The sequence below is a fragment of the Schistocerca piceifrons genome, chromosome 1 (genome assembly GCF_021461385.2).
Source record: "Schistocerca piceifrons isolate TAMUIC-IGC-003096 chromosome 1, iqSchPice1.1, whole genome shotgun sequence".
NCBI lineage: Eukaryota > Metazoa > Arthropoda > Insecta > Orthoptera > Acrididae > Schistocerca > Schistocerca piceifrons.
The window spans coordinates 432600328-432625587 of record NC_060138.1 but is presented as its reverse complement, the minus strand read 5'-3'; positions in this window follow the sequence as shown (position 1 = coordinate 432625587).

The following is a 25260-nucleotide window of genomic DNA, read 5'->3' as shown; positions in this document are numbered from 1 at the left end:
AAATTAACTATGTGACCCCATTAAGCTCAATATCATAGTGTTCAAGCAATTTGCTAAATACTAAATTTAGAACATAAACTTCCTTATTTGTAATAGATTAAGTATCATTTATAATAATGATAGGGAATTCTCATTACACCACTTGATTACATCGATTAAACAGTAAAGTTAATAAGTTTCAAGACCCAGATGTAAACAACAATAAATACTAGGTCTCTTAAAGACGTAGTTCAAAGATCATGTGCTACTGTCGGTTCCGTTTCAAAAATTCTGGCAGGAAAAGGTTAGATGCAGTACAGTTAAAACTTTTTCCGTAAGCAAAGCCAAATTAACTCCATTAATATAAAAATCATTATGATTTTAAATTTATTCATGACAGTGTTATATAATGATATTTGTCCTAGAAAGCAGCCATTTAGAGGCTGCTACTTCAGTATACAGCAGATATGACGGCGGATGTTCTCTTCGCCCGTCCGCTGAGCCCATACAGAAATACGGCCTGAGAGGCAGCGACACTTCACTTCGCACTTAGCTATTACTCGATCCGCGTCAGACGCCGGCTTGCGCGTGGCCTCGGGTGACGTCATAGCCAGGCTGCAACTAAACGCATGTTTTCGGTACAAATAGGAAGTAAACTATCGAAGGCTGTACATCGTCCTGGATCGCTTAGATTTCGTGGAAGTAACTATTTGTGTGCCCGTAATGTTAACAAAACCGCTTGGCAAGTGGTGAGATTATTTTCCATTTATTGGGGAGCACTTATCTTTGATGCTTAGAAGCCATTTAAATTGGAAATTACCGTAGAGGTCACCTCTGAACTGCTCACAGTCCTCTTTATGGTAGAGACACCATTATTATTATTATCAGGAATATTACTATGTTTGTGTGTGTGAATTCTTACTGAAATGAGCGTACGGCATTGTGAGCCGGGAGTCCCCCATTCGGCGAAGATCGGCCGCCGAGGGCAAGTACTTATTGCATTCGACGCCACATTGGGAGACTTGCGCGTCGGAGATGGGGATGAAATGATGATGAGGACAACACAAGACCCAGTCCCCGAGCGGAGAAAATCGCCTGCCCCAACCGGAAATCGAACCCGGGCCCCTTGGCGTGGCATTCCGCCGCGCTGACCACTCGGATAACGGAGGCGGAAAAATTCTTACTAAATCCATTAATCAGTTAGAACTCGAAACTTTTATTTATGATCACAGTTCCTGAACCCACTGACTAAGTAGGGAGAAAGAAACATTTTCTTTCAGTGAGCTCAAGAAGAATGTGAACCTGCAGAACAGAAACTATAGTTCTTCATCGCTTTCTGGCTAACCGAAAAAATAGTTACAGGCTCTCGTAATCGACAGCGAACATTTCCTATTTTCCTATTCCACCGGCCGCCCCAAAATATACAGTGCTGGAGGACAATATACGGAGACAAAGCCGCATTGTTAAAACACATCCAGTCCCAGCCCCTTCCCCCGTTCCACTAGCCTAACTACACCGTGCTTAAAGGTCAACGAGGAAAATTTTCACAGTGATGTGAGAGATTTAGGAGACGCACTGTGAGCGTATCTGGGTTTGGAAAAGCGTAGGCTCCGGCTGCAGATAACATCTTTAGAAACCGCAACCAAAATACTTTTTCTGCCTGATATATTACTGCGTGGCTGGTAGCTTGCCAACACGACGCCAAGATATTAGGACTTCTTTTGTCGTTTGCTTCGCCACAGCAGCGAAGAAGCGCCTCTGGCATAAGCACAGGCATGTAGTGGTAGACACCCTGTAACAAACGTCCAGAGTCCCACTTTTCAGACTGAGGGGGCTACTAGCATCTTTGATTGGGAGAATAGTTTTACGGAGGCATTGCAAGGAATCCTCCTTGCAATGCCTCCTTAAAATTATTCCTTAAAAAATACGAGGTGCATTCAAGTTCTAAGGCCTCCGATTTTTTTTTCTAATTAACTACTCACCCGAAATCGATGAAACTGGCGTTACTTCTCGACGTAATCGCCCTTCAGACGTACACATTTTTCACAACGCTGACGCCATGATTCCATGGCAGCGGCGAAGGCTTCTTTAGGAGTCTGTTTTCACCACTGGAAAATCGCTGAGGCAATAGCAGCACGGCTGGTGAATGTGCGGCCACGGAGAGTGTCTTTCATTGTTGGAAAAAGCCAAAAGTCACTATGAGCCAGGTCAGGTGAGTAGGGAGCATGAGGAATCACTTCAAAGTTGTTATCACGGAGAAACTGTTGCGTAGCTTTAGCTCGATGTGCCGGTGCGTTATCTTGATGAAACAGCACACGCGCAGTCCTTCCCGGACGTTTTTGTTGCAGTGCAGGAAGGAATTTGTTCTTCAAAACATTTTCGTAGGATGCACCTGTTACCGTAGTGCCCTTTGGAACGCAATGGGTAAGGATTACGCCCTCGCTGTCCCAGAACGTGGACACCATCATTTTTTCAGCACTGGCAGTTATCCGAAATTTTTTTGGTGGCGGTGAATCTGTGTGCCTCCAATGAGCTGACTGGCGCTTTGTTTCTGGATTGAAAAATGGCATCCACGTCTCATCCATTGTCACAACCGACAAAAAGAAAATTCCATTCATGCTGTCGTTGCGCATCAACATTGCTTGGTAACATGCCAAACGGGCAGCCATGTGGTCGTCCGTCAGCATTCGTGGCACCCACCTGGATGACACTTTTCGCACTTTCAGGTCATCATGCAGGATTGTGTGCACAGAACCCACAGAAATGCCAGTTCTGGAGGCGATCTGTTCAACAGTCATTTGGCGATCCCCCAAAACAATTCTCTCCACTTTCTCAATCATGTCGTCAGACCGGCTTGTGCGAGCCCAAGGTTGTTTTGGTTTGTTGTCACATGATGCTCTGCCTTCATTAAACTGTCGCACCCACGAACGCACTTTCGACACATCCCTAACTCCATCATCACATGTCTCCTTCAACTTTCGATGAATTTCGATTGGTTTCACACGACGCAAATTCAGAAAACGAATGATTGCACGCTGTTCAAGTAAGGAAAACGTCGCCATTTTAAGTATTTAAAACAGTTCTCATTCTCGCCGCTGGCGGTAAAATTCCATCTGCCGTACGGTACTGCCATCTCTGGAATGTATTGACAATGAACGCGGCCTCATTTTAAAACAATGTGCATGTTTCTATCTCTTTCCAGTCTGGAGAAAAAAAAATCAGAGGCCTTAGAACTTGAATGCACCTCGTATTATTGGCTATTATTGGCGGTAAATTCAGTGACTGATCGGCTTATGGAAAACAGCTGGCAGTTCGAGAGGTATTTTTAGATTCGGGTGTAAAGACTCAAGTGACGGAGATAGGAGCAGAGAAGATTTGGCTATGGAGATGATAAATGACTTAGCTTCCACAGACGAGGAGAGAGAAGACTTGAAATCCAGACACTGAGGAAAGACAGAGAATCCTTTCGAGCTGACGTTACGAGGGATGTCCAGAAAGTAATGCACCGCAGTTTTCTTCAACAATTCCTTATTTAACGTAATGAGGATTACACACACGAAAGAATTATTCCACGAGTTCTCCTTCCCGTTCGATAGCCTTCATCCGGGGGGAAACAAGGGTATGTATGCCCTGTCGTTACAAGTCCTTGACCTGGTGGCGGAACCAGTGCTTTACTGTATGAATCACCTCCCCACCGACGTCAAAATGTCTTCCACGATTGACATCCTTTAATGGCCTAAACAAGTGAGAGTCCGAAGTGGCTAGGTCAGGGCTGTAGGGAGGACGGGAAAACACTATCCAATTCTGTTTTGCGAGGTGTTCAGCTGACCACAAATTTGTGTGGAGACGAGTGTCATCGTGTTGCGACGAAAAATCTCCTGGGTTGTGTGGAGCCGAGGTCGCCGGAAGCGCGTATTGACTTTTGTTAATGCGTTGACATATGCTTCCGAATTAAAGGCTTGGCATCACATCAGAGAGAGTTACACCTTCACAGTCCCAGAACACGGTGATCATACCTTACCTTACCTTATGGCAGCACATCACCAGTAGGAAAGCCGAGCAGAAACCTAGTGTACGGCGACTCGCACCAGGCTGCCTACAACGTAACTATTCTAAGAATCGAGAAAAGGACTTTAATTTTGAATGAAAGGTGAAAATACTGGCAAAACTTTGATACATTCTGAACTTCAGAATTACAAGTTCACTGACAAGCTTGTGCTGATCCTAACACTGTCATGCACAAACCCTTTCATTCACGTTAGGAAGTTTATGGTAACCTATTTCACGAGATCTGAACAGCTACTAAACAGGCTTGTTCTTCAATAAAAATGCTCACCACACTATTAAGTTTATCGGTACCTAACGCACTCAAAGTTTTGGTCACCGATGTGCTCAATATACCGCGCCGAATTACTGTTTTTTCTCATACACAAAATTACTTAAAAATCCGTACTTTCTAAAAAAACGCACCAGAACAAATATGTCTTCACTTTAAAGCCCTTTTGAGGCATGTAGCACAAATAGAACCAGCAAAGTATAATTTCCTTCGGAGCTCGTGCTACACACGACCCTACCATTGAAAGGCTGGGCTCCGAATCTTTGACTGCCGTAAGCATTCTCTATCTCCAAAAGAAAAGACGTGCGATGAATACTCGGTTCTGATCGGTCAGTTTTCCTTAACGCCGATAGAAAAATATTATTCTCCCGCTTTAGTCCTCGCTTTTCATGACTAACCAATCGACAAATAACACACTTTCGAGTTGTACTTTTCCCAAAATAAATACTTAACATTTTGATATTTTATTTACATTTTACGTTATTAATTATTTTCATTTGCATTCGAATTTGCTTTCCTTTTATCATAACCTTACGTAACATATTATGATACAAAATTCATCGTCGTCTGCATTCACACTGTCTTAAAACTTTGTCACGCTAGTTCGTACAGCATTTGTCAGTATATCAGTGATCTACATATTTATTTTAGACCACATTCACGCATCATTCACACTACTAAAAACATATACAAAACTTGATAAACCCAAATAAACAAAAAAGCCTTCAAGAAATAAACAGAACAATTGACAGAAACATTCTATTGACTTCTTTCTTGAATGTCTGTTCGCTACTGTACTCTGGTGGATGAAAGTTAGAACTACGTACTCGACTGAACCCGATTCAGACCATCTGTCACTGTGCACGCATGAGACATTCTCCCGATAAACAGGCTCCAGACAGGAGCAATATAAAGGTGCCATGCCTCAACTCATCCACCTCATAACTTTGCTAACAACTGGGTAGAGTCATTAATTGGATCACCTTTGTACAGCTTGATTCAGGAGAGTTTATAATGAAAGATAAATTCCGTCAGTATTTATCATGCCTTGATTTTCATTTCGCAGTTAATTACAGAAGCATCCAAAGGGCAGAAGTAATACGAACATAATTGGGACCTATTCAGGAGACGTTGCCCTTGGCCCTACTACTTTTCGTGTCTTTTAAATTTCGTTGCGCAAGTTGGTTACTCAGCTCTGGCCCCTAGTGTCTTCTTTTCTAGTAGTACAAAACACTAAATATGTTCTTGTTCCAATATTATTTGTAAACCTGTTTCTCTGAATTATTTGTGTATTAATTCTGTCATACATTAAAAACCGGTATCGACGACCGAAGTGGTCTCGAATTTCGCTTTACGAAGCAACGATTCTACCACAGGACAGCAGAGGTGAGCTACAATCTGGTGGTATGATGAAAGGAAGGAAGGGAAATTAGTGTCTAGCATCCTATCCACAACGAGGTCATTAGGGAACGAACACAAACTGGGAATACTGAAGGGAAGGAAATCAGCAGCGCGTTTTCAGAGGGAATGTCCCGCTGTTTGCCTTAAGCGGTTTACTGTAATCAGGGGAAACCAAAATCTGGATTTTTTTGTATGTCCCTGCTTGTGGCTAATGGTCTGCAGGACATCAGCCGTGCTCTGTAATAAAACGTAACACCTACAGTCGTCGTTTTGACGTTATTTTATTATTTTGCAACCGGTTTCGGTGACTAAGTACACCATCTTCAGGTATTAACTGAATCTGAAGGGGTAAACCACATCAATGAACTGGCTTCCGTAGAATACTGTTGGTAGTTGCAGACGCAACATCGCTTTTCCAGTATTCTGTGAAAGTCAGTTCATAAATGTTAGCCACTGATGTGATCGTGTATACGATTATAGTTTAGATGGTGTACTGAGCCGCCGAAACTGGTTGCCATATAACAAAATAGGATCGAAACGGCAGCTGCAGGTGTTTCATTTTATTAGGTAAATCTGGATGGCCGAACGAGGATTTGAACCATCGTCTTCTGATGTGAGTCCTTAACAATAGTTCCGACCGCCGTCACCAGCAGAAGCTTCCTAGCATTAACTGAAGAGTGGAGTGTGGACGAGTTCAGCGAGCCCTCCGCTTATTTTCGCGTTTGTGGTAAGAAAAAGTGGTTGGAGTGCAGTGCAAATTTCTGTGCCGATAGTTAAATGTGTAATACGTCACGTGACGCAATAAAGACTAGTTCGGGACTGTAGTTTCGCCGTGAGAGGTTTGTTTCTGTGGGATATTGAATGCATTCTTGTGAACCGTGTGGCAAGTTTCGTCGACGGTGCGGCGTCCATTGTCACCTGGCGGTGGCGACGCGTGGCGCCTTCTGCTGACGGCGCGGTGAGCAGCGGGCTGCGATGACGTCGGAACGTGGACGGTGCTGACAGGGCTGCATGCGGATGGCTGACTGCGCGAGCCACAGCTGTTCGTTGCGTCAGGCACCCCAGACAGCAGCGGCCGACTCGGCGGAAGCCGTCTACGGAAAGCTGGCTGTAGGTATTTTCAGCCGCCGCGTGGCTAATTTCCTCGCGCGTCTGGCACACTGCCTCAACTAAAAGCGAGTTAACAGTGTTTACCAGGACTTAAAACTGACTTTCACTTACATTAGATTGGTTGGTTGTTTTGGGGAAGGAGACCAGACAGCGAGGTCATCGGTCTCATCGGATTAGGGAAGGACGGGGAAGGAAGTCGGCCGTGCCCTTTGAAAGGAACCATCCCGGCATTTGCCTGAAGCGATTTAGGGAAATCACGGAAAACCTAAATCAGGATGGCCGGACGCGGGATTGAACCGTCGTCCTCCCGAATGCGAGTCCAGTGTCTAACCACTACTTACATTAGACCCAGATATCGGGAGCTGGCTGATAGTTACCAAGTACCGCCAGGTGTGGGCTCCATCTACCTCACTTTGTGAAAAATTTTAAGCACATGCATATCGGGCTAATACGAGGACACTGGAGAATTCAACCACTATCACCGTCATACCTTAGCAAAAGATCTTGCTCAAAACCCAAAGAAATTCTGGTCTTACGTAAAATCGGTAAGCCGGTCGAAGGCTTCCATCCAGTCACTCACTGGTCAGTCTGGCCTGGCAACGAAAGACAGCAAACGAAAGATGAAATTTTAAATTTAGCATTTGAGAAATCTTTCACGCAGGAGGATCGCACAAACGTACCGCCGTTTGAGTCTCGTACAGTTTCCCGTATGGAGGACATAGTGATAGACATCCCTGGGGTTGTGAAGCAGCTGAATGGGTTGAAAACAAATAAATCGCCAGGTCCTGATGGGATTCCAATTCGGTTTTACAGAGAGTAATCTACTGCATTGGCTCCTTACTTAGCTTGCATTTATCGCGAATCTCTTGCCCAACGTTAAGTCCCGAGCGACTGGGAAAAAGCACACGTGACGCTTATATGTAGGAAGGGTAGAAGGACGGATCCTCAAAATTACAGACCAATATCCTTAACATTGGTTTGTTGCAGGATTCTCGAACTTATTCTCAGTTCGAATATAATGAATTTCGTTGAGACAGAGAAGTTGCTGTCCATGCATCAGCACGGCTTTACAAAGCATCGCTCCTGCGAAACGCAACTCGCCCTTTTTTCACGATATCTTGCGAACCATGGATGAAGGGTATCAGACGGATGCCATATTCCTTGACTTCCGGAAAGCGTTTGACTCGGTGCCCCACTGCAGACTCCTAACTAAGGAACAAGCCTATGGGATTGGTTCCCAAGTATGTGAGTGGCTCGAAGACTTCTTAAGTAATAGAACCCCGTGCGTTGTCCACGATGGTGTGTGTTCATTGGAGGTGAGGGTATCATCTGGAGTGCCCCAGCTAAGTGTGGTAGGTCCGCTGTTGTCTTATACCTACATAAATGATCTTTTGGATAGGTTGGATAGCAATTTGCGGCTGTTTGCTGATGATGCTGTGGCGTACGGGAAGGTGTCTTCGTTGAGTGACTGTAGGAGGATACAAGTTGACTTGGACAGGATTTGTGACTGGTGTACAGAATGGCAGGTAACTCTAAATATAGATAAATGTAAATTAATGCAAATGAATAGGAAAAAGAATCCCGTAATGTTTGAATACTCCATTAGTAGTGTAGCTCTTGACACAGTCACGTCGATTAAATATTTGGGCGTAACATTTCAGAGCGATATAAAGTGGGACAAGCATGTAATGTCAGTTGTGGGGAAGGCGAATAGTCGTCTTCGATTCATTGGTAGAATTTTGGGAAGATGTAAAGGAGGCCGCTTATAAAACACCAATACGACCTATTCTTGAGTACTTCTCGAGCGTTTGGGATCCCTCTCGGATTGAGGGAGGACTAGAAGCAATTCAGAGGCCGGCTGCTAGATTTGTTACTGGTAGGTCTGATCGTCACGCGAGTGTTACGGAAATGCTTCAGGAACTCAGGTGGGAGCTTCTACAGGAAAGGAGGCGTTCTCTTCATGAATCGCTACAGAGGAAATTTAGAGAACCAGCATTTGAGGCTGACTGCAGTACAATTTTACTGCTGCCAACTTAAATTTCGCGGAAAGACCACAAAGATAAGAAAAGAGATATTAGGGCTCTTACAGAGGAATATAGCCAGAAATTTTTTACTCGTTCTGTTTGGGAGTGGAACAGGGAGAGAAGATGCTAGTTGTGGTACGAGGTACCCTCCGCCACGCATCGTATGGTGGATTGCGGATTATGTATGTAGATGTAGATGTAGGTCGTGGGCCAAGCTAGCTTCGGCTGCATCAAACACCGATGAAGGCAGCCAGACGCCGAAATTTAAACATTACAATAACACCAGCAGGAAACGGGATTGACAACACACCAACACGGGAACAAGGACGAATCAGAAGAACAAGCTCAACAGCGTATGCAACACCTTGACCAACAAGTGTAAGTCAATTATTATCGTCAACTTACTTATATTTTTGTGTAATAGGGTAGTACTGTCGTTTTACGTTGATGACCCATGCTTTGTTTATTTGTTGTTATATCTTTGAAATTTTCAAGCAGCTATTTTAGTTTCGTTATCGCTGCCGTGCTGTTAATCACGGTGCTCCGCTATTTGCACCAAAGAAGAGCAACCTTCAGTGATCCGTTTTGTGTGGTCGGAAAGCGTATCAGGGGCTGAAATTCATCGAAGACTTTCGCTACAGTTCGGTAACAATGTTTTTCCACAACGGAGTGTCTACGAATGGATTGAAAAATTCCGAAATGGTCGCACAAGTTTTACACACGATGAAGGATCCGGACGACCGTTTACCGCCACAAATGAAGAAACCATTGAGCGTTCAAGTGAAATGATTCTCTTAGACAGACGATTAACTACTGACGAAGTGGCACATTGTCTGCAAATTAGTCACGGTTCTGCCTAAGAAGTCATCCACAGCAGACTTGGGTTTCATAAAGTTTGTGCAAGATGTGTCCCAAAACAACTCACACAGGTGCATAAACAAACACGCTTGGACATCTGCAAAAAACAATTGCATCGCTATGGTAACGAAGGGAACAACTTCTTAGACAGGATCATTACTGGTGACGAAACGTGGATCCATCATTACGAGCAGGTGGGTAAACGGCAGAGTATGGAATGGAAACATCCAAATTCGGCGTGCAGGAAAAAAGCTCTAGACCCAACAGTCCGCAGTAAAATTGTTGCCTACGTTTTTTGGGATGCTCAGGTCCAGTACTAGAACGTTACGGGGAAAGGGGTACAACAATAAACAGTGTACGTTACAGTGAGAGGCTTACTGCCAGGTCAAAGCCTGCAATTCGAAGCAAACGCCTAGTATTGCTATCAAAAGGTGTTGTGTTGTTGCACAACAATGCCCGTCCGCATACTGCTGCCCACACTGCTTAAACGCTCCAGAAACTCAAATTTGAAGTACTGGATCATTCTCGATATAGTTCCGACCTTGCCCCTTCTATCACTTGTTTGGTCCATTCAAATAGGCGTTAAAGGGCCGTCGATTTGCCTCGGACGAAGCAGTGAAAGAAGCGGTGCATTCCTGGCTTGCAGCTAAACCGAGAACCTTCTTTTATGAGGTATCACGAAGCTTGTACAACGATTGACGAAGTGCTTTGAAACGCAAGGAGACTATGTCGAGAAATGTTGTTCTTGGAAGTTTCCTATTTGATTACAATAAAGTTTTATAACTACTTTGGGGATAGTAATTGACTTACCCTCGTACAAACATGGTATCAAAAATTCTGGCGGATTTTCAAGCAGAGTTAAAGCAGAAAAAGGTATTCAACATAATTACTACGCCAGTCAGGAACAAAAATATGGGCATTAGCACTCTGCCAAATCATACTTCGTGGACAAAATGACGAACTAAGAAGACAGAAGACAGTGTTGGGAGTTAGCGGCAGCAAATGTCCCTGACACAACAGACAGAATTCAGTGTTTGAAAATGGAGGTCGCAGCCCTAAAGCCTGCGCACTGAAACGTGGCCAACGCCACTGACTATCGCTGTAGTCGCGGCAGGTCATCCTGTCACCAAGCCGAAAAACAAATTAAATGAGCAAGAAGCTAACAGGCAACTGTCCCCTTTTTTTAAATCAACCAGAATGCCAAAACCATAAGGGAAACCTTAACTAAAGTAATAAACCCTAGACTTGATAAAAGTTAGAGCAATAAGGAATACAGAAAACACAGTAATGCTTGAAACTGAGAATCAAGCAGACAAGAGGAAGATTATTGAAAAAACATCAAACTTAAAGGACATTCTGTGCGGAGAAGCCAGAAAATTAAGACCCCTACTGGCAGTACAAAGTGTTCCAACAACTCTCACAGATCAAGACTTTCTAGAAGAACTATTTGAAATAAATCTCACCAACCACATCACCAAAGAGGAATTTCAACAAGAAGTCAAAATACAGTTCAAAACCGGTCCGAATGGGATAAGAACAGTAAATAATATTCTGGAGGTGACGCCAAGGATCAGATTATTGTTGTTACAAAGGGATAGGGTGTACATACAATTTAAATCTTTACATATTAGGGTCGGTACAAACGTGTCTTGTCCGCGGCTCGTGGTCGTGCGGTAGCGTTCTCGCTTCCCACGCCCGGGTTCCCGGGTTCGATTCCCGGCGGGGTCTGGGATTTTGTCTGCCTCGTGATGACTGGGTGTTGTGTGATGTCCTTAGGTTAGTTAGGTTTAAGTAGTTCTAAGTTCTAGGGGACTGATGACCATAGATGTTAAGTCCCATAGTGCTCAGAACCATTTGAACAAATGTGTCTCAACTTTTGGGATTTTGGCCATTCATCATAAAGATGTGATAGGAAAACAATCAATGGGAAATATGCGAAACCACGTCATAAAAAATTCGAATGTCGTGAAGAAACAACTGCTGGCTGTATGCCTTGCAATAATGGGAAAAGAACATGTAACAAAATTGGGGGATTAGAATGCCCTACTTACAAAGAACTCTACAAATGCCAAATAGAAAAAACGGAGCATGATGTCACCAACAATGTGAACTAGCACACACCAAACAAAAGCAGTGAGACAATACTCTTTGGATATCTAAGTAGGGATATGAATACAAATATCAACTACGGAAATGTACAGACGTCCCCTCAACAAAATACGGATCCTACTTCGCAGAAGCAAACACAAATCATCATCAACACGGCAGGAGCATGGCGACCTCCAGTAGCCTGGAGGCAACGACTTGGGCTGATGCTGACCACAGACTTCCCAACGGGCATGAATTCCCTCAAATGCAACATTGTGCAATAAAAATATTTTAGCCTCACAGATTAAATCGACGATGCGTGTTTCTACGGCGTCATAGACTACATTGTGACGAGGCACATCAAACACGAACTTTTCCAGTGGGCAACACTACAAAAGGCGACCTTTCTGAGAGTAGATGAACTGGAAGAGGAAGCCTTTTGTGAAAAGACCTTAAAAACAGCACGCTGTACGCAACAGAAGTACATAAAGAAGACGATAGAAATCCAAGATATGGTCGCGCCCACCAAGAGCAGGACCATGACGCAGTCTTCAAACATAACACACCACCCTCAACAGAAGTACATAACAATATCAACAACTGTCCGAGACACTGTCGAGCCCATGCAGAACAAGATAGGGACACAGGCATAGAACCATTTACTGGTTTTATGCCTGTGCCACACCGAAACAACATAAACGTAAAGTAATTCTTCTCTCGCCAGAGGATAGATTACCGTATAATGAAACAAAAACTTCGGGGAAACTGTGAATATGACACATCAAAATGTAAACCGTACATGCAAACTATACGTTTCGTCTACGGTGGCAACACGGACGAAAAGACAACACACGTGCAAGAGACAGTTATCAATGAGAAACAAACGCAAACAGAAAACTTGTAACAACAAAAAGTTGTCACACAAGATATTGATACTAAAAGCAACATGAACAAACACAAAGCTCACACTGAAAAATCGCAACAATCCTCAGCTGATGAGACATCAGATCAACCAGCCGGAAACTACACCAAGAGATAAACACCACGACCCAGTTAAACAGAGTCACAAAACCATGAAGTAAGAAACAAAATAGACTATGATGACATCGAAGAGAACTTGCGCCTGTCAACTGGAGAAGAAAGGAGTTTTTCAAACTGCGCGAAGACTGGCAACAAGACTGAATCACCCAACGGGCGACAGCATATGCTACCTCACGATTGGACACTCAGACATAATGATTCCACGAACCGAAAACCTACCAACAGATAAACTCGAACTCTAATATTTTACGTAAATAATGTGAACAAGAGATGAAGACCTTAATCTTGATAATGACTACAAGGACTTGATAAGGGCGCAGGGACGCGTGTACCTCGATTACACCCAGAGTGGGCCGAAGTTATTACTAAATTTCCATATTGAAAGTCTTGCGGCTAAACTGTATGGGTAGCATGACGGTGCCCGCAGAGCTAGGTAGGCCGGTGAACGAGGTATGCGCGGACATATTCTGTATACCAGAACCGTGAACTTGAGATGGAAGAATTCCAGGCCTTCCGAGGCAGTACATGGAAATCACAGGCACGAACAAGACCAAGGCTGCAATCATTGTAGCAAACAATAACATTACAGTAACACAAATTACGCAATTATGCACACAACATACTGTTACATTCGAAATCACTTTAGGCATGGGAACATGGATCATCTTGTCGATCTACGCCCAGTTCTCATTTGCTATAGAAGCTCATGCTGAAGTAATAAAAGATATTACTTGATTTGCAAATGCCAGACGACTACATATCTTAACAGACATAAATGCTAGGTCAATTCTCTGGCACTCCGACAAAACGGACGCCAGAGGACAAATAATAGTCGACGTTATAAACGAATATAATCTTTTCGTTTTAAACATACCAGGCAAGCCGCCAACCTACCAAGGAAATAGTGGAGTATGCAGCAACATGCATATTTCCATGGCAAACAGCAATCATTAATACACGTAGCGAACTGGCAGGTGCTCGATAAGAGAATACTCAGTGATCGTATGCAATAATTATACACAAAAAAGACACAAACACGGACATATTACAACACCAAAGCTTGCTGCGACGCAAAGCAAACTGGCAAAAACTACGGCATGAGACAGAAGCATTTCCTCTATGCAGCACCCAAGGAAGTATCGATTACAGAGCTCACGTTCTCACAGACGTTTTACAGAGATCACAAGGTAGAGCAATACCTGCAGCACTCGACGCACCTAACAAGGGTACCGTGGTCAGTGCTATTAACAGGACTAAGAAAAGACACGCGTGATAAACGAAGATATTACCAAAAATCACAGCACAGGAAACAGAAATTTAGACTTCAGCATTATCGTCACGCTAAAACAAGATAAAAGGACGAGCTACATAATACCAGGAAAGACTACTGGGACACATATGTTAGGACAAAATTACATTTTCGGGGAGGCGTTTAAACTGCAGACGGGACTTATAAAGACTTCAAAAGTATTATCAACAATGAAGAAACCAGATGGTGCTACCACAAGAGGCTGGAGATGCACAGTACAGTATCTATTCAACAAATTCCTTCCTGACGATGACCACTCTCAGGACAACCAACCTCACACCGCCCTTCGCAGCTACCTTATGGCAAATACGAAAACGAAGGTATCACCATCCCCTTTGCTCACGAGGAAGTTGCACTTGCAGTACACAAAATAAAGAACAAAAACGCTCTGGGCCCTGATGGCATCCACCTCGAAACCATCAGACAAGCTGCTCCACTATTTGTACCTCACCTGACAGACTTACTAAATGACTACTAGAAGGACGGACACCGAATATATGGAACATGGCAAATGCAGTTATAATCAAGACATACAGACCAATGTGTTTCATTAACATCCTGGCAAAGGTACAGGAGAGATTGCTGTGCGACAGACTTCAGTTGGCCATAGAAATGACACAGACAATACATGACAAATAGATAGTAGCAATCCTAACTGACGTAGCTGGTGCTTTCGACAACCTTTGGTGGAAGGTGCTATTTGCAAGACTTAGAAACATGAATGTTCCACTGGCTCTATACAACAGCCTTAGAAATTATTGTAAAAACAGGATGGTGGAATGGAACACTGGTCACCAAAAGAGTATAAAGAGAGTAACAAAGGGTTGTCCGCAAGGATCCATAAGCGGACCGATTTTCTGGGACATAGCCATAGAACCACTTCTAAGTGCATTAGAAGACGTCATGGCTGAGGGGGTGGTTGCGTACGATGATGACCTTTTGGTCATGATATTTGCAAACTCCAGGTCCCAATTAGAGAGTAAAGCCACGTGACTCCTTGCGTTCAATGGAAGTGGTGCACAAACAACAAGCTCACAATACCAACGAACGAAACCAATTATAAACAAAATATCTATAAAAAGGAAAGCTATGACAATGTACCTTGGCACATATTGACGAACATTTACACTTTAATGAATATGCCAGACAGACAATTAACAAGGCCACGATACTCATGCATATACTTGCAATACTGAGCACTAAAAGATACTGTCTACCTCTTCAGAAAATGAGGACATATTACACAGCACTCTTTAATAACTTGCTATGCGGATAGTGTTTGCATAGGAACGCATAAAAACATTGAGAAGCGCGGCCAAAGGGATGCTCTACTCAGAATCTCGGGGGCTTTCGGCACGACTTCGATTAAGGTGCAAATGGTTCAAATGGCTCTGAGCACTATGGGACTTAACTTCTGAGGTCATCAGTCCTCTAGAACTTAGAACTACTTAAACCTAACTAACCTAAAGGATATCATACACATCCATGCCCGAGGCAGGATTCGAACCTGCGTCCGTAGCGGCCGCGCGGTTCCAGACTGAAGCGCCTAGAACCGCTTGGCCACCCCGGTCGGCTTCGACTAAGGCACTGTGTCCGTAGTACTGGGAGTTCTCACTATAGTTATTACAATTCGCCACATATCAGCTATCTAGTGGGTGAAGAGGGGAAGGCGCGACAAATTAAGAGAAATAACTGGACAATGAATAAACGAGAAACGAAAATTAAATAAGCGGAGAATTGATACATGGCAGACAGAATGGGATACAACAAATAAGAGAAGACGAGTCTATTTCTTCTTCCCCAGTATACAAGAGGGGATGAACTTAAAGTACATAAATCCAGCATGTGAAATGGTGCACTTTCTCGCGGGCCGTGGTCCGGATCCCGTGTATCTCCACAAATTTGGCCTAAAACAGACCCACACTTGTACCTGTGGTGAGAATGGTACACCTGAAGCTGAAGACATAAGTGCTCATCTGCGATACCCTAGGACACATAATACCGAGGTTAGGAAAGCAGGACGTAGGGCAGTTAATACGCAGACAAAATGACAGGAACTCTATAAACAACATCGCAGACGAAGTATCGCTAGCACTATATGCGACATACAAACAGGAGAGACCACACGCTAGATTGAGACAGGCTCCACGCAAGACAGATCAGCAGTACACAGTAAATGACGCAGACACAAGCACAGATACGGAATTTGATGCTATATCACACACAGGAAGTGAAAACGAGACAAACATGCCAACATAGCAAAAGTAAGCGAAGTTTCTATTCGTACAATACTATGTCGAATTAATCTGAAAAAAAGCTCTCTGTGCACGTCTTCGTTATAACATTTCATAGCATGTAACACTATCTTCTTTCGCACCGGATGTAGCTGACTATGACATTTAAATCAACTCTGAATCTCCACTGTTACCTTAAGTTCGGGAACACATTATAACGTAACTAATCAATACATTAAATTAAGTATTACTACTATCGAGACAACACATTTTAATAGACGTAAGCATACAAGCAGAAGGTGTAAAGGGGGGAACTGAGTCAAATTTCCATCTCTTGTATCTCCCATTAAATCTCTTTAATTAAAATTAAAATACTTCCACAACCTATTATGTATCTCATTACTATCATTACCTAAGTTACTAACAAGTTTAATCACAATTGCTTATATTCTTTTGTACTTACATATAATTTTCTTTTAATTTACTTTTTGGAAAATTTTAACAAAAAACAAAATGTACCAGTAATGAAACTGAATTTGTATGACAGAACATGTGAAACTGTGAAATCATATTATATACGAACTGCTATATAATAACAGGCAGCAGGTCTTTACTGAAGAAATAAAAAAATAAATAAGTATTAACTGAAGGTGTGGTTCTGCAACAAGTGATGTACAGTGTTGTAACTCGTTTGCGCTTTCGCTCAGCAATGTATTTGCAGAATTACAACGTAAATGCGGAATGTTGAAAGGAATTGAAAGAAGTATCACAACGCATTAAGAACATCTCCTGTTACCATTATCACCGTTGACCCCCTAATTAGGCCACAGTTTGAAATATAAATGAAGCTGAAGGGTACTAAGATCGTTAATTCTTTGGATTAAAACTTGTTCCATTCGTTAGATAAACGAAGCTACCTTTCTCAAATTTCAACGATGTGGTCCACAGAATAGACGAATCTTGCGGCGCTAAGTTCCCGCAATACGAATTCCGTAGCATGTCAAAACGACTTTCGAGGTATCGTATTACGTATACACAGTATTGTCACCTTTCCCTGATCAACCAACTTTTGCAGCGCGGACGGCTGCGATACGTGTAGGGAGAAAGTGAACGAGATTCTGCAAGGCCATACAGGGATATGGAACCAAGCCAACTCCACTGTCATGGTCAGCTGGGCCAGGTTTCTCCGTTGGGAGCTATGGCGCGCACAGCCCGATCGGGGCGCTCCGACAGCTTCTCCATTGGGTTTAAATCCGGTGAGTTTGGTGGCCAGGGGAGTACAGTAAAATCATCATGGTGCTCTTCGAACCACGCACGTAAACTGCGAGCTGTATGACAAGTTGGATCATCCTGACAGTAGATGACATAGCGCCGAGGAAAACCAAACTGTATGAAGGAGTGGACAAGGTCCACAATGATAGATGCATGCCTTCCAGAATGACGAGATCACACAGGGAATTCCACGAAAACATTCGCCTGACCATAAGGCTCCCTCCTCCAGCCTGGACCCTTCCGGGGAGTCTTGCAGGGTGTTCGCTTTCAGACCTTCTCGCCCATGCAGCGTAAAACGTGACTCATCTCGAATCGCTGATCAATATATGTCCTGTTGAGATACTGGCGTGCCAGTCCCACCATTTGTCGCCAGAACAGCATGAACCAAGCACCTGCTGCGGAAGCCCACACTCTAAATGGATGTTGAGGAAACGCTGTTGGTGGTCCCTTGCTTCATTTGGGCCGCCAGTTGCTCAACAGTTGCACGTCTATTCGCCTGTACACACCTACGTAGACGTCGTTCACCCCAGCATTCAGGTGGTTCAGGTGGCTCTGAGCACTATGGGACTTAACTTCTGAGGGCATCAGTCCCCTAGAACTTAGAACTGCTTAAACCTAACTAATCTGAGGACATCACACACATCTATGCCCAAGGCAGGATTCGAACCTGCGACCGTAGCAGTCGCGCGGTTCCAGACTGTAGTGCCTAGAACCGCTCGGCCACCTCGGCCGGCACCCCGGTATTCTTTTGGCACCACAATTTTCTCATCAGCGGTTTTGGATAGCGCCAATTCGCCGTGCACAGTACACTATACATTAACCATGCCAACTTATCTGTTTCGGAACTGCTGCCACCCTTGACCCGAAACCCAGTGACAATCGCTCAGTTTCCGTGTTATGACAACGACTGCTCTGTTGGCCGCATCCCCCTCAAATGCTTTATGTACCCTTAATTGCTAACTCTGCCACCTGCCGTCTGTGAGTGGTTATTGCACGTTGACGTCGAGCATAGGCGGGACTGTGTATTATCAGATCATGATGTCAGAATAAACTGTGATCACATTTGGTTGGAAAGATCAGGACAATTTATCATAATTAGACGCAGTGCCAACGTTCTTGTACAAATTCCAACCATCTCCGAAGTGTCCCGCCAAAAAAGGAGACGTGGCACCGTTGAGGACGTTCTGTCTGCGTAATGGAGACGCTATGCTCACCAGCCCCTTTGGTTTATGTTGAAAGGAACAGGGTGCGTACCGGTGCTGTATTTAATTATAGTCGTTTGGTACATCTCGATGAGTTAAGATGGACTGTAATTTCAGTATCATTTCTAATAAATATTTTTTTCTGAATATTAAATCTCACATATGTTTTTTTATTACAGTTACTGGTTACGTAAACAATAATTTTTACTGTTTTAAGCTATATTCAGTTGTATCACATGTATATAAGTCAGTTTCTCCCTGAGTGATGGCGACCCTGACATTCATCTGAAATCCGGTCATACATGATTTTTTGAAGCTTCAGTCCAGTCTTTTGAATTTTGCTTTACACGTCACCCAAGTTTCATGGCATTCATTTCCAGCAGAAGTACAGTAAATATTCGAGTCCTTATCTTAGAATAGGTTGCAGCTAGTCATAGCCTGCCATCCTCCTTCGACTGTTAAACGTATTTTTTACACCAGTCTTAGAAACAGCATTTCGATAACGCTGTTAAACACAACAACTTACATCAGATCTGCAAGTGTTAGAAAAAAAGCCTTTAGAGTCTAATGGGAAAAGATGACCTGATCACTGTGGTTAGCTCAGAACGTTGACGTAAACGTAGCAAGTGGCATCAAACTTATATTTATTTTGCTGTTGTAGCTTTACAAGTTAGATTCTATGGTTTAAGAATATCGTTACGTCTCTATTTTTTGTTATTCTCAACCTAAAATGGAAAATGGTTATTAAAATCACACAGCACGTAAGACGAGAAATAGCTAGATAAATGTAGAGATCTCCGACACATTCACTGCGGAAATCTCACTAAATTATAACAGTCTCCAAACAACTGATTAACAAGAAGATTACACTTTTCTCCGGATTTCTGTAATAGTTATCGGATAAGCAAAGTAGTCTCTTTGATGTTCCCCAAACTATGTACTGGGACTTATCATATGGCTTAGTATAACTTTTATTTGCCACATGTCCTGTTGTCAGTCTCCAGTTTCTTAAAAGTACCGAGATATCTCAGCTGTCGAGATTTCCCTAAATCATTCTAGCCAACCGTCTCTCTTACTGTCATGTCATTTTCGTCAATAGAAACACTAATGTAGCGTGAAATATCACAAACACTACGTAGATATTCACTTGGTTCTTCCTTTACTTGTCGTAACAGATCGAGGGAAATTACTGGGAAGCCACCAAGAGAACTTCATCGAAACCAACAACGCACTTGTTGATAATTGTTGGATCGCTATCTCTGTACCGAACAGTTTTGTAACCCCATCAACACAGACGTTCCGCACCGCGAAACAAGTGCTGTAAGTAAGTTTCATTTTATGCCGTGTTCGCCCTTATGTGTACTGGAACCGCCAGCACATGAAAGCAAAGTATTAAATGCGCTCCCATTTGGCTCGTGATTCTCACCCAACAACCAGCTAACATTTCGGGGCTTGTCTAGGAAAAGTTACCGCAACTTTGTGCAGCACGAGTGCCCACACGGCGGACGGCGCGATTGCGTTACCCGCTATTAATTACCGCCCACCCAGAATCTGACTGCTGTGCGGCGTGACGTCCGCTTTAATTAAACTCGTTAGCCTGTCTCCATGAGAGCAGAACAACTACGAAAATGTCCGCCGCGTCCACAAACTCGATTTGTGTTTTTATTATTGATGAAACTCTCGCGTGGATTCTGTATCGCAAGCGGATCGGTCCGTTATGAAACGATCAAACAGGACTTGTAATTGAGTTGCCGAATTCGGACAACAAGCGCTACGAGTAAAGTTCCACGAAATAGCTGGTCGTAGCGGTGCGACTCTTTTTGTTTTTAGAGCAAACAAATGCTCTGGCAGGTACGAGAAAGTCTCGTTACGTCACTGCGTAAGTGCTAAACTGGATAATTCCTGCCCTTTCGTCTTTTCTGTCAATACACCGGACAATGTTATTTTGATGTACCAAGTGTTAAAAAAACTATTCCATATTTTAAGAAGCGGTACTGTGGACCAAAACATGACAAAAACGTCGAGTAAACTTGCGGTCTAAACTGCATACATTAAGGTTATCAGCATTTGTTCATCGCCTTTAATGCGAAACACATGTCTTCTATTGAGAGCTCTTTGTTGATGCGAAGGACCTACAGAATGCAATAAACAAATCAGGGCACATTAGTCTGTTATTGCCCATGGATATAGCATGGAACTACTCTGTTAGTGTTGTTACTGTAAATCGTATTCGCAGTTCTGGTGGAGAGCGGCGCATACATTAGTTGTAATGGAACTAGTTTGTGTTCTAACAAGTTTATGAAATGCTTTTGAATTGGAGTTTCATCCTTGTACTAACCAGCACAATGGAAGCCTGTTATTCCGCACTCGAACTGAGAACTTCCTTTAGTGATGGCTCACAAATGCAGGTTGTATGAAATAGCAAGCACATTGTATTAAAAGCTATGCTGTTTCACACTGACAGGACAATGTGTTCTCATTTGCTTTCTCATGTGTTTACTTTATTCTGTAAGTCGAGTTTGCAGCAGAAAATGAATAACTACTAAAACTCTTAACACTAGAACCGCAGCTGGGTCACTCGTGACCCACTTGATAATTCTTTTGTTTGTCACTCTTTTGTATTATTGCCTAGAGTGTTACATTTCTGTGACTTTTTATGAAATAAGGTAATTAGTGATTATACTTCATTGCACATTTTATAGCGAAAACATCAAAGAGAAATATGAAGATTCACCTAGAACTGCGGAAGGGTCAGTTCTGACCCGCCCGGCGCAGTCGCTATAACAATCGCATTTTTCATGTAGCTTCATGCCTATTGTTAGTGTGTATTTGGTCAACAATCGCAAAACTCGTTTTTACTCCACTTCCGGCTGACGTTCCAGTTTTCAGCAGGTGACGAGAGGGAGAGAGGTTGAAACAAATCTGACCTTGTATGCAGATATTGCGCACCCAGAGTTTTGTAAAACGAAAACGGATTTAGTAGTGCATTCTGTCTGTGTACATAGTGCTTGTAACTTACGAATATATTATGGCCCAATTTCTACGCACAGAAGAAGACATTATAAATGCTCTAAATGAGATTTTAGATAATGAATCTGAGGCCGAACCGCTAGAGTCTTTATCTGAGGAAGAATTTCCATCGCCAATAGTTCCGGATTCTTCATCAGAAGCCGATGTTACTCCTGAGATGGTTCTACTGAATGCTGATGAGAAAGGTATGCTTGTTTATGTGTTTGTTTTATAATAATTTTTGTTTATGTATATGTTGCGTAGACACTAATTTCAATTGCAACACTTATGATTATACTTTGTTTCATGTTGAATTTTTACAAGTTATATATTACATTTGTGAAGGTGTTATTTTTGTAATAATATTACACAATATATTCAATATCAAATCGCGTTCTAATACGTATAACTACTATTAGAGGAACGGCTGCCACAAAGACTAAGTCAACTCGAGGAAGTGGACGTCCTCAAGGTCGGCGTGGACAACAAAATGCCCAGGGATCTGGACTACTTCAGTTTCCTTCAGGTAGAGATATTGTAGCACCCGATGGAACAACCTGGAAAGCTGAAGTAATAGGTGACTGTTCAGCTGGAAGATATGGACAACAGAATGTTTTCAAAGATAGGACAGGGCCATCTCCGCACGCAAAACGAAACGTGAATGAGACCAGTTACAGTGCATGGCATCTAATGATAACAGACAAAATTTTGAAACATATTGTAAAATGTACAGAAACTGAAGCACGTCGTGTATTGAGCTCAGATGAGTGGACTATAAAAATTGAAGAACTGGAAGCTTTTATAGCTATATTGTACGTCCGTGGTGCTATTGGAGCTAAGACCTTAGAACTAGACACATTGTGGTCAGTGTAGTGGGGAAATAATTTTGTGAAATCAACAATGGCTCGTGACAGATTCAGAGAGATAATCGTTATCTCAGATTTGACACTAGATCAACAAGATCAGAACGACTAAGAGAAGACAAGTTTGCTTTGGTATCAAAAATTTGGAGTGAGTTCGTTGCGAATGCACAGTCTAGCTACATACCGGATACATACATAACAATCGACGAATAGCTTTTTCCTTCCAAGTGCCATTGCAGATTCTCGCAGTTTATCGCCTCAAAACCGGACAAATACGGCCAAAAGTATTGGATGGCGTTAGATAAAGACTCAAGATATATTGTGAACGCCATCCCTTATCTAGGAAAGGATGACACTAGGTGGAGCGATGAGCGTCTTGGTGACTTTGTTGTAAAAAAATTGATGCAACCTTACAACAAAGGAATAACTGTCACATGTGACAATTTTTTCACCTCCTTAGCGCTCTCTGAGACACCGAAAGCTAATTTTACGAGTCTTATGGGCACAATAAAACGATATCGCAGGGAAATACCAGTCTGTATCAAGAAGGCAAGAGAACAGTTATTCAGCGCAGTATTGTTGAAAAAAGACGATACCACACTGACTGTTTATCAGGGTAAGAGCAACAAGAATGTCCTGATTCTGAGCACTATGCATCCTTATGTGACGTTTGAGGACGGTATAAAAAGGAAGCCAGATACAGTTACGTTTTATAACTGCTCTAAATATGGAGTGGACGTGGTCGACTAAATGGCTCGCAAATACTCTGTCAAAGCACCATCGAGACGTTGGCCTGTTCACACAGTTTACAACTTACTGGATTTGGCTGGGATAAATGAGTGGGTATTGTTCAATTCTCTAAATGATAAAAAAATTGAAACACAGGGATTTCATCCTGCAGCTGGGGGAGGAGCTTGCTGAGAAGTATGCAGCGACTAGAAAGACTAGCGTCCCTGTCAGACCTGAAGATATTCCTGACAGACTAAAAAAGCGAACAAGTTGCCTTGTAAAGTCTAACTGTCAAGGAAACAAATCATTTGTAAAATGATACATCTGCAAGAAAACTGTGTGCAACAAATGTACATCAAAAGATTGTTATTTGTGTTCATTATGTAACGGTAGCCAGTAAAAACACTCGGCAAATACATGTAAGTTTTAAATATAAAATTGTAATTTGAGTAAACCTTGTTTGTTTTTGTTAATTTCATTCTCAATTTCCTAGTGCTTCTAACAATAGATTCATTGGCAGTAACAATAACCCATTGACATAGGAAAATAAAGGAAAAGATCACGGGTCATTAGTGACCCAGCCGTGGTTCTAGGTATGTCCAAATATCAGCGGTTCTAGTGTTAAGGCATGCATTTTGGAGGTCCCCTCATTTGCTAGACATTTTGTTGCCGTTTTGGTGCATACTGCTCCCTCTCAATATATGGAATACATTTTGTTTGGCATCCTGTACATAGAGCTGCTCCTTCTGCTGGGTTTTGTGCAATCTGCAATGCCCTCAAATACTACGTGTAACATTTTCAAATTCTTTCATTCACTGCACTCAAACTATTTGTTCTAAACAACAAATGAACAGGACCGTTTTGTAGAAAATATAATTAAATTTTGTACTGGGATACGTTTTCGCTAGGGACCATAATTTTAGAAATATTTAAGAAAAACGTAAAATAGTTACCTTCATTTTTCTTGACTAACTCGAAAACCATGGCCTGCAGCGGAAACTTGCCTCACCGCAAAATTTAACAACAGTTAATTACCTACAAAAATAATCTGTCTGTTACTGCTGCGGGACTAAGAGTTTCTGCATACCAGGTGAGAGACTGTAAAAAATCTCATGCGTGGTTTTTAAGGCGTTGGGGATTGGATAAAGCCGATTGTTAGGAGCAGCTCATTGTGACTGTGAATGAATCTGAATCCAGTTATGGCTACTTTAGAACCTAGTTCACGGATAACCAAATAGGTATTTACACATGAAGGTTCATACGTTATTGACTATATCTTCGTCAGCCGTGTTGGAGACAGGCACTTTCAAACCACTTGAAGGTATGCCGCCGATGAGCTCCACTTCGTATCACTCTCCGATAGAGGAGGGGTTGGGGAGCGCCATCAGAGAAGGCTGAATTGACCTGACCTCACTGATAGCAATTCTGATTCGACCGCTTATCTTTTTAGGCTGCCACACTGCGAACTTTGGCCAGACTTAGTGCAGAAGACTGCACTGAGGGGGAAAATATCTATGTAGCTAGACGTTCCTAAGCGTTATTAGTTACCAGTGACTTAGCTGATTGTATCAGAATTCATTGCCATTTTTTTCGATCAAGAAAGTAACCACCATTGTACAAGGGCTATTCAAAAACTTTTATTTATAAATCGAATTTTTATTGAGATAAAATTGTTCGACAGTAATCACTGTCAAAGTAGCCTTCTTCACCTTCTACACGCCTCTCACAAGCAACTGCAACTGCTAGAAGCATCGCTGGAAAGACGATGATGCACGGCTGCCCTGTCTTCTGCAGAATATCTTTCC